Source organism: Sus scrofa, chromosome 15, assembly GCF_054392235.1.
Source record: "Sus scrofa isolate SSC_HxYL_T2T_F1_AM1 chromosome 15, Sscrofa_HxYL_maternal_Yorkshire_Landrace_v2.0, whole genome shotgun sequence".
Lineage (NCBI taxonomy): Eukaryota > Metazoa > Chordata > Mammalia > Artiodactyla > Suidae > Sus > Sus scrofa.
In genome coordinates, this window is record NC_139397.1 from 46808166 (window position 1) to 46833986 (window position 25821).

Here is a 25821-nt window from a genome sequence, read left to right on the forward strand (position 1 = left end):
ATGAGCCCGGCTGCAGTTCAGACCATGGAGAAAACCTGGCACAGGAGAGGAGGGAGCAGACAGCAAGCCTTGCACCTGCCCCGCAGGATAGGAGCGCACACCTGTGTACACACCTAGGCATACACGCACACTCACACTCGTGGGGTCTTCCCTCTTGGCTTTGTTCCTTTCTGGCAGTGGCCTCCTTCCCTGACTGTCCCCCTGCCAGTGAAAGTTCTTGGTGTCCAGGACACCGCCAGATGGTCAGCTGGGAACTGATGGACCTAAGGAGGAGGGGCAGGAGCCTGGGCACCGTAAACAGAACGTGGTCTCCTTGGGGCTCGGACTACCTGGCCTCCGTGTAGGTAAGGACAGTGTTGATTTTCTGCCAGCAGGAAAATAGGAGCCACAGAAGACATTGATCTGGGCACCGCAGCGTTAATAACATTTTTTAAACAAGGCACCTTGACAGGTCACTGTGGGCACATTCCCTCCTGGTCCTTCCAGGGGATCGCATGGCCCCGATGCCCCCCACCTTCCAGCCAGTTCCCTGACCACAGGGACCTTTGCCCCAAGCAGGAGAGTTGATCCAAATTGAAGACCAGTGCTGGGTTTTCAGCCTCACACCCGGCTGACGGTCACTCTGGGATGTGGAGGTACAGCCTCCTGATGCCAACTTACCAAAAGTGAACCAATGTGTTCTGGCCAGTTTTGTTTTATTTGACTGATGAGATGGAACTTGATGGGGACCACTGCTAACAATGGGGTTCATTCCAGTGGAAAACATTCAAGGTCATTTCCCCAACCTTTTCGTTATACAGGTAACAGAGAAATGATACTCTATTGAGCAGTCATGTAATTTTTACAACACTCTCAAGATACGAGCATTTTCTCTGTGATATAGTTGAGAAAACATGTTTGGGAGAAGTATGACACAGTTGGTAAATCAGAACCAGAAGTAAATGCTCAGTTGGTACATTTGAGCATTACTCTATATGTTCCTTGCAGAAAAATTTGCAGAATATTTCCTGTAGAAAAAATAAGAGATTAAACCAAAGGGAAAATGTATCTACATCTTCTGCCCAGAGAGAATCACTTTTATTTGGATTCTTATTTTATTCATGTTTCTATACATAGGTTACATAAGTAGAGGAATATGTATAGTTTCATAATTTTTTACTTAACATTTTATCATGAATAGCTTTCTGTGTTTCTTTTCTCTAATGCATTATTTATAATATTCCATTGTGTGCCTTAAGCACAATTCAACTAATTTGTGAGACTTCTACCTTATTTCTGATACTTTACTGCTTTTAAAAAAATACCGCAAGCAATGTCTTTGTATCTGCCTTTTCACACGCTGCCTCTGTAGGTGAGTAGGTAGGTAGTACGTTTCTGTTTTAAAGGACAGGCACATCTTTAAGACTTCTGATATTTATTGCATTCATGAAGTTGGTCCCAGTTTCTACTAACTATTTTCAATAATCCAACAGATGTTGACCAAGGGATGGGCTGTGCAGGGAGCTGTCCAAGGTGCTTTATGCCATTGTGTGTGCCTTGTGTTCTTAAGTTCTTTTCAAAGTTTTCATTTTAAACTATCTCAAAATTATAGAAAATTGGAAATAAGAAATTTATCTTGGAGTTCCCATTATATCTCAGTGGTGATGAACCCAGCTAGCATCCATGAGGATGCAGGTTCGATCCCTGGCCTTGCTCATTGGATTAAGGATCTGGCTTTGCTGTGAGCTGTGGTGTAGGTCACAGATGTGGCTTGGATCTGGCGTGGCTGTGGCTGTGGTATAGGCCAGCTGCTGCAGCGCGGATTCAACCCCTAGTCTGGGAACCTCCATATGCTGCGGGTGTGCCCCTAAAATTTTAAAAAGTTATCTCAAGGTTCTGGAGTTGTTATGGTTACAGATATTTGTTTTTCTAAATATTTCTGTTTGATCTGGTAAAGAAGAGCAGAGTCTTATTGGAACTATAAAATAACTAAATTGTCATGAAAACTGATGGGACTCTGTAAAGAAACGTTGCATATTTGGTCCTTAGGATGGACATAGCTGATGGATGTGTCACGCTCCCTTGGGAACGGTCAGATATGCTACCAGGGTGCTGCCCACATGGAGATTGTTTGTTTCGTGACATGTGGGAATTAGAAAGTGCAAAATTTAAATGTGAACGTTCATGAAATTTTCAGGGTTAATATTTGCGGAAGCATTTATTTAACTTCTAATTATCTCAGTTGTCATCATACCTATGTTTCCTCATGGCTCATTACTTTCTAATTTGTATTAAGATTTTTATCATAGGATATTTTCAGTGAATTCTGAGGGATTGGTTGTTACAAGATACTGGTGAAAGAGTGTTTCATTTCAGCTTGTAAAACTGTAACCAAAGTGAGGTGCGCAGTTGGCGGAGAAGGAAGGAGAGGGACCAGCTGAAAGTGGATGGCTGTGCTAAGTGAACGCGCTTAGGGGGCAGAAGGGTGGCTGGTCCGGGGGAGGCGCTGGTCACAGGCGCAGAGCTCATCAAGTGGGGTGAGTGAGCCTGGGGTCTGTTGCCTGGAGCAGCCCTGTGCTGTGTTCTTAACCCCTTCTAGGAAGATCAATCATATGTCATGTTCTTGCCGCGCACACACACATCATTAATAATAATAGTGGGGGAGGGGGTGTGTGCTGGAGGCGGGGGCAGGAGGGGACTGCCCGCAAACCCAGTGGACCCTGCGTGGTAACTGTGCACAAGTTTTCACATGGCAGTCATAACTCAATTCATGGTGCAGAAAGAAAAAGGAGGGCTTTAGATAAAGTTAAATTACCCCATTGGCTTTGTTGGCCTTGGTAATTAGCTTCTGTGCAGCCTGACCCCAAAGTCATCTGCCTGGAATGTGTGGCCTCGAGGGGTCCTGACCCAGCCTGGGTGCCCAGGAATCCATGGTTGAGGGTCAGCTCCGTGCTGAGGCTCCGGCCTCAGTCACCGACACCTCCCACCCACACACTCCCACTGCCAAGGCCCTTCTTCCAGGGACCTGGCTCAGCGCAGAGGCTGTCACGCCTGGTGCAGGAAGCAGAGATTGTGGCTGTTAGGGCCTCTCAGTAGACAGCAGCATCAGGTGGGGGAGAGCGGGGACCCCTGGAGGTGGGAGGGGTCCCCGGTATCTGGAGCAGGACCATCACATCACAGTTGGACCCCTGCCCTCAGCATCGAGTGCTTCATTCCACAGTTGACACCTTCTCAGGAGTGTCCTTCCAGCCTTTGTGAATGTGCTGTATCCATTCTAAGGCTGCACCAGGGCTGCACCAGGGCTGCCGTCACATCCACCTGTCCCCCTGCCTGGGGAGGCCGACCCCTGTGAACTGACAGCTCCTCACCTGCAGGAGCTTTTTATGAACCCGTGGCTCTCAAACAGGCCGCATTTGCTTTCCAGCCCCCAGTTTTTCACAGGATGATTGAATAGGCCACTGATGCTACGATATGGGGACACTTGCAGGTGTTGTGGAAACAACAGGACAGCAAATACCTGGAGAGCTTCATGCCTGAGCACAGATCCCTGCTTCCAGCCGTTCTGGAGCTGAGGTGTCCGGGATCCAGGACCCCTGGCAGGTTCAGTGTCTGGGGGGCCCTTCCTGACTCACAGGGGTTCTTCTCACTGTGTTCTCACATGGGGGAGGGGCTGGGGGCTCCCTGGGGTCTGTTATTAGGGCACTGACTCCACCACAGGGGCTGCACCCTCATGACCTCATCACCTCCCAAAGCCCCCCCACCCCAGTGCCATCACTTTGGGGTTAGGGTTCAACCTGTGAACATTGTGGGTCAGAGCAGTGGGGAGAAAATATCCCGGAGCTTTCTCAGAGGTCGAGGACGTGTGTAGTTACCTCAGAATCCACATTAAGGTCCAGATTAAGGTACAACATGGGAAGATACGTGTTTCAAGAGTCAGTACAGTAATAAAGAAAATTAACTCAGAAGTGAAGACAACGAGGGCCACCTGGTTAAAAAACAGCAGCTAACAGCTGTCAAGTGAGAGCCTTCTGGAATCCTAGCTGGACCAACCGCATGGAAAGTCAGAGTGACTTGTTACTAGCAAAGGTGTCCACCAGCTGGGAGTCACCAGCTTTCTTCTCTTACATGCAGGCTTCTTTTGCTGATTAGTTTAACCATTGCTTTTTGTGTGTATACAAAATTTCCATGTACTTAGCTGACAATGTTATTTACAGCCTTAAAGGTAAGCTTTCACCAAGTCCCTTTAACATAGTGTCTGCAGGGAATAATTTTATCATCTTAATTTTACAAAAAGAGACTTCGAAAGCCTGAGCTTCATGACCCCATACCTATACTCTCTCTGAATTTTGGTGTATTTATAATTGCCTAGGTAGGTAGCCAAAGATTTCTGTTATTAACTAATATTATTTTAAGATCTGGAAGTCACTGAAGGACCTTGGGAGTTACATTAGAAGTTGCATCAAAGAACAACACTGACACTGTTGATGTGAAAAATTTGTCAGAGATGCCATTTAAGACTTTTAAACAATCAATGCAAGTGTAAAATCAAGTTTGCAACATTATCTCAAGTTTGCCAGAGCCCACTCTTTTTTCCCCTAAAGATGGCTTATTACAGTTTACTTTAGATGACACAAATGTGTGCATTTTCATAACCCATGTTATTCGGAAACAAGGACAGGGACATATAAAACTGTACAGAAAAATTTAGCAAGTTCATGCTTTGCCTGAGAAAACTGACTCAAGGCTGGTACACGGTATTGACCACGTCATGATAAATCCGAGGAGACTGATCACTGGTCTTAAACACTTAAACACTTCAAAGCAGACTGATGTGCTCAGGCAGTCACCTTCATTGGAAGTATCCTGTGACCTACGTGTAGCTACATCTCCACTTTTAAGCCACCAGATGAAAAGTGACTCAGGAGTTTGGTTGGGTGCACTCTGAAGGCATCCTCGCAGCCTCCTTTCCTGTGTCCCCTGTGGAATCACGTAGCAGCATGGCAGTGCCCGGGGCTGTCCACATCTGCACATACAGTGGAGTTGGGTCCTGACCCAGTGTCTTACTAAAGCCTGGCACAAATCAAGTAACTTGTACACAATTCTTAGAGGTTATACTTTGTTTACAGTTGCTGCACAATATTGGCCCTATTTCTGTGGCTGACATAGGTCCTTGGGTCCATCTGGCACCCAGGGATTGGTGCCTCCACTCCCACCCTGTATTGCCCCCCCCACCTCCCACCACTGGTAAACCCTGGTTTGCTCTCTGTCCGTGAGTCTGCTTCTTTTGTTACAGTCGCTAGTTGGTGGTATTTTTTAGGTCCCACATGTGATGTTGTGACGTCCCACAGTACTCGTCTTTCCCTGTCTGACTCACTTCCCCAAGCCTCCTGCACAAGGGCAGTTACTGCTAATGTACTTGATGGCATCTGAGTTCAGATGTTCGTCTGGAACCTTGGGTGGATCCTGGGAAAGTACATTTAAGTGTCGGCTGTGGGGGGTGTGTGGGACACAGGACTGCAGGCTGGGAGCTGAGCACCGTCCTGGGGCCTCGGTGTCCCGAGTGGCTCCCCCCATCACTGGGGACAGCTCCTCTGCTGCCCTTTCTCTGGTCAGCTCAGGCCCCGGGACCTGGCCAGGGACACTCAGGGCCCGTTCCTCCCACAGGGCTGAATCTTCCTTTGCCTGGAAGCCTTCTGAGCTCAGAGGGACAGATGGAGTCCTGGCCACTGTCTCAGCAGGTCCTGGTGACAGAGCATCCAGTGGGACCAGCTGAGCCCTGACGTCCCCAGTAGATGTGGCAGAGGACACCCCTTGGGTCACCACTGAGACGGGGACAGGAGGGCAGCACGTGTTCATTAGCAGCAATCATGGAGGTCTTCCTGAGAGAGGAGGTCCGCAGGTGGTTAGCTGCTATGTTGCAGCACGAGAAGCGCCATGTGTCAGAACTGGGGCGTGACTAGAGCTCAGGGTCCTGAGCACAGTCCACACATGGGTGAAAACAGAGGGTGGGTTCCTGAGAAATCGTGACTAAGGGGATTTTTAAAAATGTTTCAGGTCCTGAGGAAGCTTTCATTGTAAACTAATTCCTGAGGTAAATTTTTTGATAAATCCAACATTTTTATATAATTGAATTAATTCTAAATATCTGTTCGTTTTAAGAGCTTTTACATCAGTTTTTAAAAATTAAGTGTTTTAAAATTATATGTCTCAGTTATACAAGAAACACAAATTGTTTGTAGATAACGTGGAAAATAGTGAAAAGTGTGGGAGAAAATGAAGCTCTCTTAGAGCCACAGTGGCCTTTTCAGTGTAAGCGCTTGCAAACTTTAAAAAATGAGAATGATTATTAAGTGCTTTTGATAACGATGAGTTCATAACATAGACACTGTTCTGAAGCATTTTTCACTAACAATATGTCATGGGTGTCCTGTTATTTCCCCTGCTGCATTTTTGCTACCAGTAGAGCTCTTTTTTGATTTTATTTTATTTTAACAAGGTAGAAGGAAGTAGATAAAGAGTGAATGTCTCCCACTTCCTGCTCTAAAACCAACTTTATGTAAAATACGCCCCATTCCCCACAGGTGCTCCTGTAGCACTTGGCTCATGAGCATGCGTTTTGTCCACCTGTGGTCAGTACCTGGACAGCTTTCTCTCTGGTCCTTCTGTCTTGAGCCTCGTGGTGGCTGCACGATACTGCACGTGTGATGCACCATCATGACCTTATCATGGAATCCAGACTTTTCCTCCTCCAGTGAGGCTGAAACTATCTCTGTTTATTCTTCTCAGCCACGCAGGAGCTTCGCAGGAGAGGTCCCTGGGTCAGAGCTGGCTCAGCGTTCCACTCCCTGTGCTGTCCTCCCCACGTGTACCAACTTCTTGCCCCCTGCTACTGGCTTGTGTGGCTGCACCATCAGGTTTGCTCATGAGTTTTTCTCCATTGCATCCCACCCCTATTTACAGAAACAGGGTCCAGGTCCATTCCACCTTAAAAGTGAAGGTTGGGATAATACATAATCTTGAGAAATCTGTGCCAGTTCTTTCTGAGTCCTTGTGATTTACTTGAATCCAAGAGGGAGTCTCTGGTTGCTAAAGCTTAGTGAACATCCTTAGTTGTCTGGAAATGCTCATGAATTTCAGGGTTTGTGTATTAAATAGTTGCACGAGGAGGTAAGGATAGGATAGCCTGTAATTCAATTTGAAATAAGAGGAACTACGCAAAGCTGCTCTAATACTCAAATGCACAATTTTCTCAAATCAGCTGGGATTTTTTCTTGGATAAGTTGTGTGATTTTGAGGAGATGCACAAATATGTGTGTGGATTTATTTGACAGTAAAGTTCAGTGTTGCTGAAAGAAGTTTGTTTTGCTGCTTTATGCAATCTTGAGGCATCTAACAAAAGTGTATACAGCAAAGGTGTTTTTCATGATGATTTGGGTGACATTTCTTTTATTGGGGCTTCCTTCATCCACCTTATTCGGCCATCTCTCTGTGCGTACACACAGCTGCACCCCACACCTGTACCCCCACACCTGTGCCCCACACTTGCACTCCCACACCTGTGCCCCACACTTGCACTCCCACGCCTGTACCCCCACACCTGCGCCCCCACTCCTGCATCCCACCCCTGTGCCCCCACACCTGCGCCCCCACACCTGCACACACGAGTGTTTGTTCTGTGGCTTTCCACTCCTTCAGATGTTCCTGAGCTTCCAGACTTCACTTGATCACTTCAGGCCGTCTTTTGGTTGGAACTTGGACAAATCCTGCTTCTCACTGAATGAGTCCCTAGTTGTGGGCATAATCAGAGCCACATTGGCCCTGATGCACCTCTGCTTTCTCCCACCTGGCTCTGGGGCTTCATGAGTGCGCTTGGTATGGTACCTGGGACCCAGGGCTCTTGGAGGCAGGATGCCCACTCGCAGAGGCTGAGTGCAGGCCACATTGAGGGGGCAGGGAGACCTGAGCCCCAATGTCTTTCTTTCTTTTCTCCTGTTGGACGTTTCTGTAACATATATGGTGGAGGAAGGGACCACGCTTTAAGATCACTGGGAAAGATGCACATGAGCCTGAGCTGGGGTCCCAGATGTGCCCCAAGGCAGGGCTGGCAAGACAGCCACTGCTGCCCTGGAATAGTCTCGTGCTGGCTGGTGAGCCAGCCATTCACTCTTCAGGACTCCTGTGTTTGAGTTCGAAACTCAAGATAGCATGGGGCTTAGGGTGGGTGGAGGGGGGACCAGGTAGAGCACAGGGGACTCAGCCATGAAACTAGTCCATGTGACACTGCAATGGTGGCTCCGTGTCATCATACATGTGTCCAAACCCGGAACATTTCCCAGAGCAGGAGTGAAGCCCGGTGTGAACTGTGGCCTCTGGGTGATGGTGACATGTCCTGTATGTTCCTCAGTTGTGACAAATGGACTGTCTGGGGGGGATGCTGATGACGGGGAGGCTGTACATGGAGTGGGGGGGTGGGGTATGCAGGAAATCTCAATTTTGCCGTGAACCTAAAAATGCTCTGAAATATGAAGTCTATTAAAAAATTAAATGATATAAATCCAGAACCATGAATTGTATTACAAAGATGATAAATATTGAGATGTCCCACCCTAATTAACGTGGCTGCATTTTACTGTCCTGAGGCTCCTTGCTTCAGCTGCATCATCAGGGAAACACAAGTCTCTTCTGCAGGGCTCCCGGCATCCCCTTTCTTGGCTCCTGTCTGGTGACACCACCTCCCTGGGTCGGGGCCAGTGGGGTGGGTGTTCACGCCAGGGATGTCAGCACGTTTCCCGTCAGGACCTGGTTTATCATTCCGTTGATTGTGTGGACTTGAAATGATTATGTCATTAGTGCAGATTAAACTGAAAACCATGTTGTGTCTGTAACAGTCACCTTGTAAGTGGCACAAAAATTGAGGAAATGCTTTTAATTCTCCGAAACCACTGTATGGTTCAGCAAGGAAATGGCTCACTTCATGGACACATGAGAGAAATTCTGACATCTTTCAATTCCTTTTGCTCAAGAACTAAACAGAAATACCCACCAACATTCGCTGTGTGTCAGGAGCGTGAAGCCTCTTTGCTGAATCAGATTGTGATCTGCTTCAAGTTCTTTTTTCATTTGTTTTATTTTATTTTTATTATTATTATTATTTTTTGTCTTTTGTCCTTTTAGGGCTGCACCCATGGCATATGGAGGTTCCCAGGCTAGGGGTCCAGTCGGAGCTGTTGCTGCCGGCCTACATCAGAGCCACAGCAACACCAGATCCGAGCCTCATCTGCGACCTACACCACAGCTCATGGCAATGCTGGATCCTCAACCCACTGAGCGAGGCCAGGGATCGAACCTGCCACCTCATGGTTCCTAGTCAGATTTGTTAACCACTGAGCCACGGCAGGAGCTCCTGCTTCGAGTTCTCATTTGGTGACTCTGCTGTTGGTGATTGATGTATATACATTGATAAATAAACGTGATGGGTTTACAAGTCATACCAAAGATAGAGGTGTGTTGAATTTACAAGGAAGAGTGTTCTATATTTTGTTTTTCACAATTGCACGCTGTGCATTCTTTACATAGGAAATCTGCAGATATGTGCATGTTTGTTTCTTTATAGAGGCAGCTGTTCAGCCCTAGCAGCACTCCACTGTTCCAGGACGCATCACATAATTCTTGTTTGTAAGTGTCACAATCTGTCACCACTGTGGATTGAAGTAAACACATGTGATTAGATTAGATTTCATAAGGATATTTTACAGAAAAAGTTTGCAAGGAAAAGACAGTAGTGTTTGCTTTCAAACCAAGGATCATTTTTTTTCCTTGTAACTATCCAAGATGCAGGAAAACACAAGTTTTATGTCCTTAGACATGTGTAATTACTTTAATAAAATGCTCTTAAAACTTAGTGTATGAAAAATGCTTTAATTATCCAATTAAATTGGTGACATTATAGACCTGAGCTGTGCAAAATTTCTAGTATGTTCTGTGGCCTTGATTTCGGGCTTACAAACACAGCGGAGATTTTCAGTGCACTTTCTGTGACATGTGTGAGACCCCAAGGCATCTTGACATTGATAACATACTTAAAACCTCTGAGCAAATACAGAATTCCAGTGCTGAAAAAATTTGCAGCATTCTTTTAAGCTAGAATGCAAGCTGACAAATTTTAACCTACATCAAGCAGTGTAACCATGAATGTCAAAGCCCACCACCACATGTAGAATAGTCTTTCTTTCTGTATCAGGACCTTGCTGGGTCCTAAATGCTGACTTGGGGACCCAAGAGCATGAGTCAGCATTCAGGACTTGCATAGATAATTGAACTTTATCAACATTAAAAAACTTGCTCATTCAAAGCTGTCGTCGTAGAACTGAAGAGACAACCCAAGGATGGGAGGAAATCATTGCAAATCATACATTCATGAGGACCTGAGTCCAGAATTCATAAGGGCTTGTGCAACGTGGCAGCGCCTTACCAGCCCATCTCGAGGTGCCACCTAAGTGAAACCCCTCCTCCCCTGCGATTCATCCCAAACCTGCCAGCTGTAGCCCCCTGCGGACAGCCTCAGTCCACCGCTTCTTGCCATGGCAAGTGCGGATGGTGGGGTGTGCTCTTCTCCACAGAGCACTGTGACTTGGTCAAACTCACGTTCCTGACGCCCACGACATGGCACCGTCTGAGGCAGCAGAATCTCTTTCCCAGCAAGGCTCACTTGAGGCTCCTTCTTCAGATCATACCACTTAGTCTGGCATGTTTACTTTTGAACTCATGCATCTGTTGGGTTCTTTTGAGGAGTTAAGACAGAATGTGAATTTTCACTCATGCCCAGTAGATTCTACAAAAGCTGGAAAACCTGTAAAGCAGTCTTCATTCTTTGTTGAGTATTAGAACAGTGCCCTCTTTGTAGCTGTTTATTCAGATTGTGGAAACTTGGTGATGCAGACAGGTCGTCTGGATGGAGAGAGGGGCTGCTTTCACGTGGACCCTATGGAAAGGCATTTCCAAGGTGTGTTACAGTTTGGTCCTAAAGTCAAAAAAGCCTTTGCAAACCATCTTAACTTTTTATGTTTTCTTTATGCATTCACGATAAAAATAATGCTTATCCTGGATGCTAGTAGCTGAAGGTGTAAGACGTCTTATTACAAAAATAACTTTGCCACCGTCCTTCAGCCGTGAGCACGCCATCCATTTCTGAACCAGTGATCCCTGTAGCAGTGCAGTGAATGGAACAGCCCGGTCGAGGGTTTGAGCCACACACTGTTCCTTCTCACACCTCAGGCTCTGCAAGGGCATCAGCAAATCATTAAGAATCATTAAGGAGACTTTTAAGTCTGGGGATGGGGTGATGGCTGGTTGCACATCTGGATGGGTTCAAAGTTATTGAAATCCTTTGAAAGCAGTCACAGTGACCCCACAAAGGACCGTGACAGCAACTAGACTCTCCTCTAATGGGATTATAATGACAAAATCATAAAAACATTAAGCAAATGGAGATGGGAGCACTAAATATACTGCCACCCAAATAACTAGGAGAACGGATGCTAAGACCAGAGGGAACCCTGGCGAACGTACCCCCAGGGAGAGAGGTTGAGTACTGGAACGAAACCCACGAGCAAGTGTCCATCTGTGACTTTATGAGTTTCCTAAAAACGTGCTATTGCTCTGGCGGCTGAGGGACATTGTCCTCAGTCACAGATCCTGACTCAGGGGAGGTCACATGTTTGGGGAATCTTGCTGTCTCAGGAAGCTCTGGCTGGTGTTTGCTCCATAGCAGGTCCTGGGCTGCCGTCAGGATGGTTTCCTCCTGGTTATCAGCTGAACTCTCATCCTACTTATAAGTGACGTGACAGTTTCTGGTGCAACACAAAGTGGAGCCCTGCTGTGTTTCCCCTGGGATTTAAAGTTTTCCTGCAGCGCCCTTATACGCAGTGTGCCTTGGAGCACAGGTTTGGAACTGTGATGTTAATATTTCTTTTCATTCTCTCCCTGCGTTGCATTCAGCAAATGGTTATTAAATGTGTGCTGTGTGCAGGCACTGGGCCAAACTCTGTCAACGCACAGGTGAATTCAACATGGCTTTTCCTGTGGTTAACGGTGGTGGGTAAGCAAGTCTGAAGTGACTGCCCTGAGGGTGCCCAGGCAGAGTCCCATGAGCTTTGGGGGGTGCAGTGTACCAGGTGCAGAGGGAGCCTGTGGTGGAGGAGGTGGTGGGGGGGTGGACCTAGGGAGGAAGCAGCTTTGGCAGAAGTGATAGGCAGGTAAACCCAGAGCCTGACACAGCAGCAGGTGGGGGTTAAGTCCTGGGAGTTCTTTGTGTATTTTGGATAATAATCTCTTCCAAGGTGTATGATTTGAGGATATTCTTTCCCATTCTCTGGGTTGCCTTTTCATGGGAAAATTCATTGTCCCATGAATTTTGACATGGGACAGAAATGTAGTGTCTTGATACCCTAATTGTCTTGAGGCAGCGCCGACGCCTTCCTTGCAGAAGAGTGGGTGTGTTGTTTACCCATATGCCTCAGTTTTCTCACCTGCAGAGCTGGCATAATGATGGTGCCTAACTCACAGGGTGAGATACAGATTGAATTAATGGCTTAATGTGTGAAAGACCCTTCGATCCCGGCTTGGAGTCCCGTGCCTCTGAATACGTGTTGCTCTTTCGACTCAACCCAATCGGACTGAAGGGAGTATTGATGGGTTTTTTTTTTTGGGGGGGGTTGGTTTTTTTTGGCTGCATTTCTGCCTCTGCAGAAATTACTGAGCCAGAGATCAAACATGAGTCAGAGCTGTAACCAGAGCCACAGCAGATCCTTAACCTGCTGAGCCAAAGGGAACTCTGAGGATTGATGTTTTTCTTGTCTGTTTTCTCTTCTCTAAGTCTTTTCCCTCGGGTAAGTAGGGATTTTCAGGAGTCAGGCAAGGATTTGAATGACTGCTGTGCGCCTGGTGCTGCAAGGGCAGTTTTGCAGGAAAGCGTTTACAAGGAACTTAGATGAAGTGGTGTAAGTCATTTCTTTGTGGGGAGCATAGCGCACTGTAAGGAAGGCCAGCGGTACTGCTGATGAAGTGAAGATGATGGTCAAGAGAATGCAGGTCTGTGCTATCAAGTGAAGTTCTCCCAAGAGCAGTAAATGCTGCAGGGTATTTGCAGACTGAGGATTTCCGAGTCTCAAGGCCTGTCCCACGTGAGTACTGGCAACTCACCAGCCGCTTCTAACAAGACTGCACCGTGCACACGGGCCCGAGGTTGTCCGGCTATCTCCGGCTGTGTCTTCAGCTCAAGCTGGCCCCTGGTACACACTGTCTGGTGGTGGCCTTTGCACCCACTTGGGATCTGCCCTCGCCTAATGCGGGGCTTCAGCAGGAGGCACTGTCTCAGGTCTCTGATGCCTTGTCCTGAGGGCCTCCTTGAGAAAGATGTGCCAAATGAATATATTTGCCTTAACACCATGTTTCTGTCTACCTCTTCCCTTCAGGATGGTAATTTCTTTGGAAAACGAGAGCTCTCGTTCACTGTGAACACTGCCCAGGGCCAGGCAGGGGGCCCAGGTGTTGTGCTACCTGTCGGGGTATACACGGCCCTGATCCGCATTTGGATCCAGTTCCTCACATGTGCCTGAGAAGCAGGGGCCCAGGGTCAGCTCCCACCCGCCTCCTCCACACCCCAGCATCTCTTCACTTCTCTGAGGCTCTGCTTCCTTGCTGTTCCTGGGGTGGCCCTGAAGGTTAGCACGGGTGCCCAGCCTGGGGCCTGGCCTTCTTGCTGTGTCTTGCTGCCCCAGTGTTCCTGCAGGGCCTGTGCCTGTGTCAGGGGCCTGCACCCAGTGTAGGGACATGGAGCAGGTGACAGGCCTTTGGGACTTTGAGCAGTTGCTCCCCATGGGCCTCACGTGTAACCTTTGAGCACTGGCTCCTCCCAGTGTTGTAAACCACCCACAGGGATTCTCAAAAGCGGGGACTTGGGAATCAAAGTGGAGGGGGCCCCAGATGAGACATGGAGGTCAGAATACAGCCTGGGCCTCGGCTAGGCTCGGCTTGGTCCCCCATCCCCACTCCATGGATGCAGCGGGTGGTCGCATGCTGCAGCCCTCCCCCTCCCCTGGGGTGGGATCCTAGGGCCCCCCTGACCTCTCTTCACAGTCAACATCAAATGCCAGACATGGTGAAGATCTTCAGTCCGCTGCCCACGAGGACATGGGGGATTGGTGGGTGGTGAAAAGTCTTGTTTCTGAGGATTTGAACATGGCCTGAGTCCCTGGCCACAGAGCAACTGCTGGCTGAGGACTGACACCTGGCCTGCAACAGCTCTTCTTAGAAAGGACCTGAAAGCTGGGGAGGACAGCACGAAACCATCTGTCACCACTCCAGGGACCGGAGTGTAAGGCAGGTCACCCATGCGGGATGCAGAGGTCACCCTCAAGTGAAACTACCATTATTGCATCAGATTTCATGTTTTTGATTATTTACCGTTTGGATTACTGAGTATCCGATGAGCGATGAAAAAGTAAATGAAAGTAGCATAAATGAGGGTCCTCGATTCTTCACTGTCACTAAGTAGGGGGCCTGGGATGTGCTGTGTGCCTTTGTCACTGTCCATTGTAACAGGAAAGAGGACCCAGCCCCTGAACCATACCTCAGAATAATTGCTGCCTGTGTGTATTTATCTAGATGTTCAGCTTAAACAGAACAGATGCTACGTGTCTCAGACATAGTTCCAAATACATCTTGAGAGGAAGGTAAAAGCAAATATTTATAAAGTGCTTGATAGTGTACTCTTGCAGTGTACTCTCTCCCGTAGCTGACGTACTGGGGCCAAGTCTCATGCGTCCTCCATCCTTGGCTCAGTGAGGTTGCATCCAGGTCTCATTCTGACCAGCAGGAGGGGTCTCTGGAATTGGTTCAAGAGAGAAGGTCAGAGTCCTGGCTGGACCATCCATGGCCCAGGACTCTGATGCAGAGTTTGTCATTGGTGTGGTGGTCGCACAAGCTTCAGAATCACCCAGGGTTCTCATCTCTGATCTGATGCTGTGTAGACAAGTTATTTAATTCCTCAGAACCTGAATTTCCATCGTTAAAGCAACAAGAGCAATAGCAGTGTCAGGATTTAATAAAATAGTGCATATTTTATAATTTTATAATAGCGCATATTCTCAAAAATTCTTATTTCCCTGTTTGTTCACCAGTTGTTGGGCAAGTCACAATGATTAATGCAGAGAAAACTTTGCAGAGAGAAATCATTATGTTTCAAAGGAGAGTAGACCAATTAAATTTGTTTGGGATCTTTAATGACATTTCATAAAGTGAAATTATGTTAAAGTCCAATGTATATCTGAGAACAAGACATCCTACAATGGCAGAATTTGGTTAATTTTCCTGAAAATCGGATCTGTCAAACCTGTCACGGGCGAAGTGTTTTAGGATCACTGTTGGGCCTTTTGATTCCAGTGCCTCCTCAGGTGTGTGAATGAGGGAGGCACGTTCATTGTTGCTGGGAACCACATGGGCTGGCCCCCAAGTTTATCCCCTGACCCCTGGCACAAGCTCCCATGTATTTGAGCAGCTGGACCAGACCCTCTTCACATGCTGTTTTCTCAGATGTGTGCCCGGAAGGTGCTTGGTGGGGACTGTGGTTGGTGGAGACTGTGGCCTGGAGGGGCCTGTGGCAGGTGGGGACAAGTCAATGGGAGGATCTTGGTCCAGGATGGCACAGGGCTGAGCACATCCGAGCTGGATGAGGTGCTGGCCTCTTAAGTCTCATGTCTTTTGGGGTGGATTCCTATAGGCTAATGGAAATGTGAGCTATGTTTCACATAGGTATTTTAGTATCTTAGTGTGTGTGACTTCCCCAGTGTTATCTAGTCTTAAATGCTACATCAATTATAGTTTCTTCCTTGAAGGAAAATTTGCAACCAGAACTCTCTCCCAGATGCCAAGAGGTAGAGAGAGGGGTGTTGGCAACAACAGCAAATAGCCTTGGGGATGGTCAGATTTGGAAGAGGGGCCGCAGGGAGCAGAAGTGTCTTACACCCATTGGGCACCCACCCCACTGTCAACACTATGTCGGATAGTCCACAAGTGCTTTAAGTCCATCTGTGCCCAAAAGGAAATTTAATGTCATGAGCAAATTCCTGGTGGAATCCAGTTAAATTCCGGTTGTTTTTCCTGCCTCCACCAATCGTGTCTTTTTACTCGCTTCCTTGGACATTTCCTGCTCTTCCAAGTCCATGCTGCCTTCTGCCTGCTTGGCTGACCTGTCGTGGGTGCCACCTATGCTCCATGGTGTTTCTGTCCACATGCCCTGAGGGCTGGGGGGGCATGACCAGGAGTCTGCAAACTGCAAGCACCTTGTTGGGGGAGGGCTCCACTTTCTCCTTGCTTACTCTTTTGTAAGGCTCAAATCCTAATGCTCTCTGTCCCCAGGCCACCCCAATCCCCACCACCAGCTTGTTCTCTGTATCAGTGAGTCTGTTTCGGTTTCTGTTGTGTTTCTGTGTCTGTAAACCTCCAGCTGTGTAATGAATAAGTCATGGGGTGGGGGGGATGTGAGGTACACACGGGAGAACGGGAGATCAGGAGATACAGTCAATAATGTTGTAACGACTTAGTATGCTGACAGGTCTTAACGCGGTGGGCATTTCAGAATGTGTAAAAATATCAAAGCACTGTGTTCTACACCTGAAACTAATGACATTGTATGTTAATTATAAATCAATAAAGAAGATAAAAAAAGTTCAATTCATCAGCCACCCCACAGGGAAGAACTAAACCTGCCGGAACCCTCCAGCATCCCTTATGGTTGCCCTGGAAACCCAGCGGGCAAACAGCCAGGACAGTCCACCCATGTGTGCAGAGGTTGGGCTCCCTGGTCTCCCTGTAGCTTAGGGATCCCTCCCTCTCTCCTGCAAGGAGATGCCCTTGGCATCTCTGCTGGAAGCTGGAAATGTGTCCCCAAGGATGGCCAGCCTTGCTTCCCTTTGCAAACACAGCAAGGGTTCCAGTGGGTCTCAGGTCTGCTCTAGAGTGACTCCTGTAGGCTGGCTTCCGGGTGGGGTCCTCTTCCTTTATCAACTGCTGACTTTCAGCGCCCTGGGCTCCTGCGTTGCACGTACAGACCGCAGCCTACACAGAGCACCCGGAGGAGGTGGCCTTGAGCTGTGGCTGCTGTGAGGGTCCTCAGAAGCACACTGGGTCCTGACTCAGCCTCGGGAACCCTGGACCTTCTTCTGGAAGCTCCTGCCAGACAGCCTTATTGGAAGGGACCTTTCCGTGGCCTCTAGGTCTGTTGGGCCCTGGAAAGACTAACATGAGTGCCCTTCGACCTGCAGTCTCACCATCTCAGTTCCTCATCGTAGGGATTTCATGTGGAGTAAAAGGGCTTTTCATAGCCCTTTTCTCTCCCTGAAGCTTCTTATCCACTTGATGCCCTTCAGTGTTCAGACCACGTAGGTACTAAATCACCTTCAAGTGCATAATAGAGTTTTATAATCATGTGTATTTAAAAAGAATATAGATTTTAGCTTCAGGGTCTCCGTGAAACCTAGAAATACAGTATCTGGAAACTGAAGCTCTAAAGTCTCTCGGCAAGTGTAATTTTTCATTCTTTTCTCCAAAGCCTCAGCTAACACTCAGCCTACAGTTCTTTTATTACCTGCCTAACTCAGTTTCCGTAGCTATTCATTTCACATGAAGGACAAGAAATGTGATTTCTTCTTCTTAGTTTAAACTTTCTTTGGCAGCGTAATAGATTGTCTAGAAATCCCTCACAAAGCTCTCTCAGCCCTGATCCTGGATCCTGACTGACCCTCTGTAGCCCTGACACCCACAGGCCTCTTGTCCCCCTCTCCCACCCCCAGTTGCTTGTGGGGTCTGACCTTGGGTCTGACCTTGGGTCAGATGTGCCCTCCTTCCCTGGGTGCCCCCACCTCAGGCTGAAGGGGTCCATCAGCCCCACCCCCTCCCAGGTCCTGGCTGCACCCTGTGTCCCTCTCCCTCTCAGCCCCCTTCCCCACTTGTTACCTGCCTCCTTGCTGTCCCCACTGCCACCTGGCCTGCAGACTCCTTGACGTCCTCCTTTCTCGGGAGCATCCCAGAGCCTCACTGTATCAGAGCCTCACTGTATCAGAGTCTCACTGTATCAGAGTCTCACTGTATCAGAGTCTCACTGTATCAGGTCCCTGTGCTCTCCTGACGCTGCCTCCCAGCTGCCCTCCCCTCAGGCCAGTTACCTGGGTCAGGGATGTCCCACCAGGTCCAGTGCTTCTCCACAGGCCTGGCGTCCAGGGAACTTCTGCTCCCACCCATGTCCTGCCTCTTCTCCTCCCCTGACCCCTCCCTCCTCACAGATTCCCTCCCTCATCATCCACCCCTCCCTCCTCATCTGTCCTCTCCATCCTCATGTGCCTCCTCCCTCCTCCCCTCCCCTCCCCCTCATCACCTGTTTCTCTTCCCCCTTCGTCTTCCCCACTCCCTCCTCACCCCTCCTTCCCCAGCCCCTGTCTAAACACGGAGTAACGCAGCACGTCTGACTTGCCTGTAGGAGTGTGATCTGCTCCTACCCTGTGATACCTCTTTGTCCTCACCCTGGGACCTGCGCAGTTGATGGAAATGATGGAAAGTGTCAGAATGTCACTTGTTTGGTGCTATCTTTCTCTCTTTTTTTTTTGTTTTCGTCTTTTTGCCTTTTCTAGGGCCGCTTCCGTGGCACATGGAGATTCCCAGGCTAGGGGTTGAATCGGAGCTTTAGCCACCAGCCTATGCCAGAGCCACACAGCAACGCGGGATCCAAGCCGCGTCTGCAACCTACACCACAGCTCACGACAATGCCGGATCCTTAACCCACTGAGCAAGGCCAGGGATGGAACCCGCAACCCCATGGTTCCTAGTCGGATTCGTTAACCACTGCGCCACAAAGGGAACTCCAAGGTGCTATCTTTCTTAAAGTAACCCAGCACTATCGACATGAGGTGGGGGGTCTCCCTGCTGAGTCAGAGCCCACGGCCTCCACAGGTATGTGGTCTGCTCTGCCCAGGATGGTAGAGACGGTCACTAGTGTCTAAACTGCTCTTAATTTAAAATTTCAAGTTGATAAGTTGCTGTCATGGCTCAGTGGTTAGCGAACCCAACTAGTATCCATGAGGATGGGGTTCGATCCCTGGCCTTGCTCAGTCGGTTAAGGATCCGGCTTTGCTGTGAGCTGTGGTATAGGTTGCAGACGTGGCTCAGATCCCAAGTTACTGTGGCTGTGGCTATGGCATAGACTGGCAGCTACAGCTCCGATATGACTCCTAGCCTGGGAACTTCCATACGCCGTGGGTGCAGCCCTAAAAAGACAAAAAAGACCAAAAAAAAAAAAAGTTTTCAAGATGAATCTAACCGTATGAGGTCGATGGTGTGGTGGCTGGAGTCAAGGGTTCAGGGACAAGGGCTCCAGCACTGCCCAGGATGGTCCTTGGTGGACCGGCTTTGAAGAAGGTCTTTTATGACATGAAGTTGCTCTTGTCATTTTAAAAAGCTAATTTTTTTATTTTTCTAATGCTTTTAAACATAACTGAATTATAATTACAGGTACTAAAATTCAGCATTAACTGTGAAGCGTGGTAAATTTTGAGGAATGCTCTCACTGTTTCACCAGAAGGTTCCTGCTGCCTCTCCCAGTCTTTCTGCCCACCCCCAACCACCCGGTTCCAGGCAGACATCATTCTGACTCGATTGCCACAGACCAGTCCCTGCAGTGGGATTGCATGTGGATGGATCACCCACTTGCCAAGTTCTGTGTTCACCTCCCTTCAGGCATCTCCTTGAAGGATTCTTCCCGGATGTTGCTGGATTGGTGCTCCCTCATCTCTCCTGTCAGGTGTGTTCCTGGTTTCCAACTGCTAACTTTGTACCACGACGTTGGCTGCCCAAGGGTGACCTCAGGTGTCCACGTGGAATGGCCTCAACCCCCAGCATGGAGCCCCTGCTCTCTGCCTGCCCCTGGGAACGAGCAGGGCTTTCTCCTGGTCACCACTGGCTCAGATTCCTTCTTTTGTTGCCAGTACCTGAAATACATCCTTTCTTCTTATATTTTCTCTACACTTTGCAGCTTTACTGAGATGTAATTGACATGTAACATTGTGCAGGTGTAAGGTGTGTAACATGATGATGAGAGACGATTTTTACTGCAAAACCAGGCTACTCTGCACATCTTCAGCCCAGACTCACTTTTTTTGTGGTGAGAATTTACAGTCTCCTTTCTCTCTTAGCAACTCTAGAGGTGGTAACGCGGTTTGTCAGCGTGGCCACATCCACGGAACTTGTCTGGCTCACGGCTGTTTGTGCTCTTTGACCCGCACCTTCCCTCCCCCAACCCCTGGCCACTTTCTTCCTTCACAAATCACCTTCTTCATAGAAGGTTCTGGAACTTGCCCATAGAGACTGAAAGCACACACTCCGCAGCCTCTCAGGAAAGCTTATATTTTAACATAGCTGTAGCCAAGATCAGTTCTCTAAACATGGAATTTTAGTCACTGCATCAGGAAGCTGCTTGGCCATTTTCTCTGTTTGCTTCTGGTGTGACAGCCTTTCTGGCACCTTAGAGACGAGCCATGCCTGCCATGTGTCACCCAGCTCCCGAGAGCCCTGGCTCTGAGCAGCAGGCCACTTTTTGGTTCCCCTCTGACATGTGATGGGGCAGACGTAGTCTAGCAAGATCAGAGCCTGTAGTGTCCATCCTGGGGCAGCCTGGGACCTGGGATTCAGGTGCAGGTGGTTCTGGGTGAACCACTGAACTGCAGTGTCATTGCCAGTTACTTTTGGACTTTGGGGAAGTCACTGGAAACTGTTTTCAGCGAACCGCCCCTACAGTGATTTTTAATAGTGGTGTCATTCTGGAAGTTTTCTACAACACCCTGGGTTCCTCACTGGCGTGGTCCTGTCTGTCTCTGCTTCTGAAGCCTGGAGCTTCTTCCTAGAGCAGGGCAAGTGTGTGGGATTTCGATGCACTCACACACGGGCCTGCCTGTCTCTGTGAGAGGTGGGTCATCCACCCTGAGGACGGCCGGGGCGCTGGATGGAGCTGGAGTGTCTGTGGCTCACAGGACTTGGTGATGAGGCAGGTCCCTTCCATGTAATTCAACCTCTAGAACAGCCGGAAAAGCTGTCCTATTTCAGTTTATAGACCAGCCGTTTATCCTATATTTGAGTGCATTGTGCTTTAATTACTCAGGAAATAGAAGGTTTAAAGCAAATTAGATGACAGGATAGTTGGTTTTACCCAGATTGTGTCACATATTTAGTACCTGAAATAGATAGGTGTTATTTCTCCTAGTACTGAAATAGATTCTAATGCAGTTTTGTTCACTGTAATAACCTCAGAGTCCACAAACATGTCTGTAATAGTTGAATAAATGAAGAATACAGAAAATTACCAAAATGTTTTTATTGCCTCAGACACACTTTTATTTAGTTAGTATGAAAACCAGCTTTAACTGGATAAGGACTGTTTGGTGGGAGGAAGTGGTGTGATTGCAAAGTAGGTTGAACTAATAACAAAGTCCTGCCATTTTTGTGATGCATTAGTTTCTTGGACTTTAAGAACTTAAGATGCATCTGTAATTGTTTGAAACATTTCTTGTTGAGTATGAAATAAACTTTACAGTGGTTTTGAGATTCAGTATTTTTTCCTTTTAAAAGGTATTTCCAGATAACCAAGTCTGTTATAGTTTAATGCATTTTTTTTTTTTTTACAGTTTGCATTGGTGGATTTTAGTATTTCTGTTACATATATGAGTAGTTCTTCCCGTGGGATTTGTGAGTCCTGCACTGCTCGAGTTATAGAAATACCCCTCCCCTCCCCCCCCCGCAAAAGCAATGGCTTATACCTCTACTCAAGATCTAAGATGGCTGGTAAAATAGAAACCATCACTGGACATGACTCAGCACTAGCTGTTTACAAACAGGAACTGTTTTGGTTAGGAAAATACTAAAGTAAGTAGAATCACGTTTTTAAAAATCTGAGGGCTCAGCCTGGTTTGCTGATTCTGTAATGGGAAATCTTCCAGGGTATTCCTCAGGGTGGTAACAGTAGAAACAGAACTCTCTTGGGGTGTGGAAAGCACTACATGTGTCTCCACAGAAGTTCAAGGTCATTCCCTCCAAGGTGGGCTGGAGGACTGGGAAGACGCAGGGAGATGGGTTTCTGCCGTGGTCTGGGGAGGCAGCAACAAAGCTCCCAGCTCCATCACGTCCCCCTTTCTGGGTCCTCCTAAAGAGACAGAGGCAGGCACTCTGTTGGTTAGACCCTTGGGGCAAGACTTGAAGGAAGCCAGCCACACACACAGCCTCCGAGAGGGTTTCCGCTGGTTCCCCATGTCTTGCTCCTCTGCCGGTGCTGAGGCAGGCCTCTGGGAGGCAGGCAGACTGCTGGGCAACTGGACCCTTTAGTTGGAGTCCCTTTCTTTTCTTTGGCTTAGAGATGCAGCCCACAGACTGTCACCTGCCAGTCACTCCCTATAACACCTGGGTTGCCTTGGGGGCTGGGGGTTCATGCTGCCCTAGGCATATCAGCCCTCGCCCCAGGGGCCCAGCGCGCCCCCGTGAGAACAAACAGAAAGTGGTGACTCAGACGGGGGTGTGGGAGCTGCCTCCTCAGTGAGTCTGAACGATGGCACCCGGAGCCTGGATGCCCTGGGCACAGGTCCTGACTCGGATCCAGGTGGCAAGAAGCAGGTTTGCCCTGTCCCTTGGCTGTGCCACCTTCTGTCCACGAGCCTGTCTGTCCTCAGGCAGCTCCCTCAGGGCAGCAGGATGAGTTTTGTCATCAACCCTGGTGCTGAGGTTTCCCGTGTCCAGCAGTATTCTGGACATTACCTGCCCTTGAAAGAGCACATGAAACTGCGTCGCCACCAGTTAATTGTATCCCCGTTTGGAGCATCATTTACTTTAACATCCAGCCCCTGCCTGCGTTGATTGTCACAAGGTTTACAACAGTTTACAATGAAATGAAGGAAATTGTTAATGTACTGGTTATCTCAGTGTTACTGTACTGGTTTCTTTTGGAGCATGCCTCCTGGAACTTACATGTATAGATTAAAATTGTCGCCTTCTCACGCGGTACAGAATTTCTCTTTGGAACCTTCATAGACCAGGACTTTATCCAGAGATAATATTTATCATGGGCTTTGCTTCCGATTTCGCTCAGTTTCTGCGTGAAGTTTACATAGAAGCATCATGCTTGGGATCTTTATTTTTCAGGTTGAAAAGATCAGTGCCCGTCATTTCACATGCGAAATGAATCCAGATACTGAAAATTCGAAAAACTACAGAACAAATTTAAAACTGCTGTTTAAGTATCTGGAAAAATCTGTGTATTTTCATTTGCTATATTTTCTTCCTTTTTCTTTTTAGTTTCTCTTTTGTATTTTAATTATTTTATTTTTATTAAAGTATGGTTGATTTACAGTGTTGTACCAATTTATGCTGTAAAGCTAAATGACCCAGGCATATATACACACACACACACACACACACACACACACACACACACACACACACACACACACACACACAGAGTCCCTATATATATAGACATCTTCCATCATGGTCTATCTCACAAAATTGGATAGTTCCCTGTGCTACACATTGCTTATCCATCCTAAATGTAGTAGTTTGCATCTACCAACCCTAAACTCCGTGTCCATCCCACTCCTTCCCTCTTCGCCCTTGGCAACCACAAGTCTGTTCTCTATATCTGTGAGTCTGTTTCTGTTTTGTAAATAGGTTCATTTGTGCCATATTTTAGCTTCCACATATAAGTGATGTCATACGGTATTTGTCTTTCTCTTTTTGACTAACTCCACTTAGTGTGAGAATCTCTGGTTGCATCTATATTGCTGCACATGGCATTATTTTGTTCTTTTGTATGGCTGGTCTTTTTGTTGTTGTTGTTGTTTAATGAAACGTAATCCCTGTTAGAAGACACTGAAGCAGTGTAGAAAACTGAAGGAAGGGAGGTGGTGATCTAAAGCCCTGCTGCCCAGGAATGGCTAACCCGACACTAAGTCTGCTGAAGAGCCAACTTCAGAAGCACTGTCTCAATGACATCGTGGTCTACATAGAATTTTTTCTTAAAATTGTCAAGGGTAACACTTTGATTTTAATGGAAGTAATATATTGATGTGAAGCTGAAAACATTGCTGTGGTTACGTGAATGCTTCTCCATCCCAGTGACACAATTCCTTGAGAGGCTTCCTAAGAATAAAAAAAAGAAAAGCATTGAAAAATACTAAGCAGCATCAAAAGATGAAATTTTATTCTTACATTTTCTCCTGCATTCTTTCCTCTGCCACAAGAATTTAAATATGTGCTTGCACATGTGCACACGCACACACACACACACACACATACACACACACACGAATATAAGTCTGCTGGGCAAGGTCTATAGCACCTACACGCATGTAACCCAGCCTCTGCAGAGGCTGTCTTTCAGCCATTCACGTGGACTCAGCACCCCCATGCCCCCACCCTCCCCTCCTTTTATTGTAGCTTTTCCAACTTGACTTCTTTATTTTGATCTCTAGTTGGTTAATTTTATTATCAAGTGGTCCTTTTCAATATGAGCCATGGGCATTTATTTCCTGATTTTCTTCCTAAATGAGAAAATCCTTTTCTCTTATTCTCAAGGGAAAACTTGGCTGATCTTAAAATCTTGGGTCACAACTTGCTTTCCCTTCATGCTCTTAATAAACCATTCCCTTGTCTACCAGCCCAGACAGCAATTCTGGTACCACAGTCTTCCTCATCCTGTTTTGGGGGCTGGGTTTAACTGTAAATGGACCTTTTGTCCCAGGAAGGGATGCAAGTACCACGGTCCTGCACTATTCCTGCTGGAGGGCACCTGCCACCTTCCCAGTGCTAAGGGTGACCCAGCTGGGTACAGTGCCCCTGAGTCACATGGACTGGAGATCTTCTGGAGGTGTGCCACCAGGTGAATTCCCTCCTCTACGCCTGTGTGACTGATAATTTTAAAAGTTGTATACTTAACTCTTACATAATCGAGATATTTCTTGGTATCTGTGATACTGTTCAAATTTGTTTAGAATATTTATTGTGTGTCATTATTTCGTGTTGTGGTTTTGAATGCTTTCTTCATGTCATGCATACTCCCTCTTGTTATATCTTTGAAGCTATTTTATTTCCTGTTCATTCCTGTTTTCATTAGATGTTTGGTGCATTTTCTTCCTGAGCTATGCCAGTTACCCTTCTCCTGGATTGCCTTTTTCCTTCCTGTCTGATATTTTTTCACTGACTTTTCTGATCTTGATTTCAGTGTAATTATCTCAAATCTTCATCAAGACTTTTCTTTCACTATATATCTGCTCTGATAATTGCTGGTCCTGACTGACTCCTGGGTTTTGTGATGCTGCTATTTCAATTCTCAATTTAGGTTTTTCCCCCTGAAACTTTGGAGGGGGAGGAATATGCTTTTACTCTCATCTCCTGGTTTCATTATGATCAGAAGAGGAGTAAGTGGCTATCGTTTTTCCCTACTTCTCTACCCAGAAGCCTGACAAATTGACATTATTTCAGCCAGAAGCCTGCTAAAGAAAAACATGCTTTTGTGTTATTTTTTCTAATGTTTCTAATGTTTACTATTTTTAGGTCAGCCTTTGACAACAAAATAGTAAAGTAATGCTTACAAAAAAATTTTAGGTTTTTCATTTATAGAAATACAATTATAACATGATACCATTATTGATCAAAGTGCTTCTGTTTGTAAGTCACTCTGATACTTAAAATTTTGAGTCAGTGTATTGAAATATCCAAAGTTATAGAGATAAAACAAAAAACTGGACTGTTTTTCTG

At 47.2% G+C, this 25821-nt stretch overlaps 1 protein-coding gene and 2 long non-coding RNA genes across 13 annotated transcripts in view; 2 read left to right on the plus strand and 1 right to left on the minus strand.

The window, feature by feature from the left end:
* DLGAP2 (DLG associated protein 2) overlaps nucleotides 1-25821 on the plus strand; it is a 666739-nt gene that overhangs the window by 189322 nt on the left and 451596 nt on the right. The window lies entirely within an intron of this gene.
* LOC146395821 (uncharacterized) lies at nucleotides 3467-21617 on the plus strand. The gene is made up of 2 exons (XR_014829726.1): nucleotides 3467-3579; nucleotides 19540-21617. It is a non-coding gene; the product is annotated as an uncharacterized LOC146395821 (long non-coding RNA).
* On the minus strand, nucleotides 19165-24225 carry LOC146395822 (uncharacterized). The gene is made up of 2 exons (XR_014829727.1): nucleotides 20325-24225; nucleotides 19165-20224 (listed from the first exon to the last, which is right to left on the minus strand). It is a non-coding gene; the product is annotated as an uncharacterized LOC146395822 (long non-coding RNA).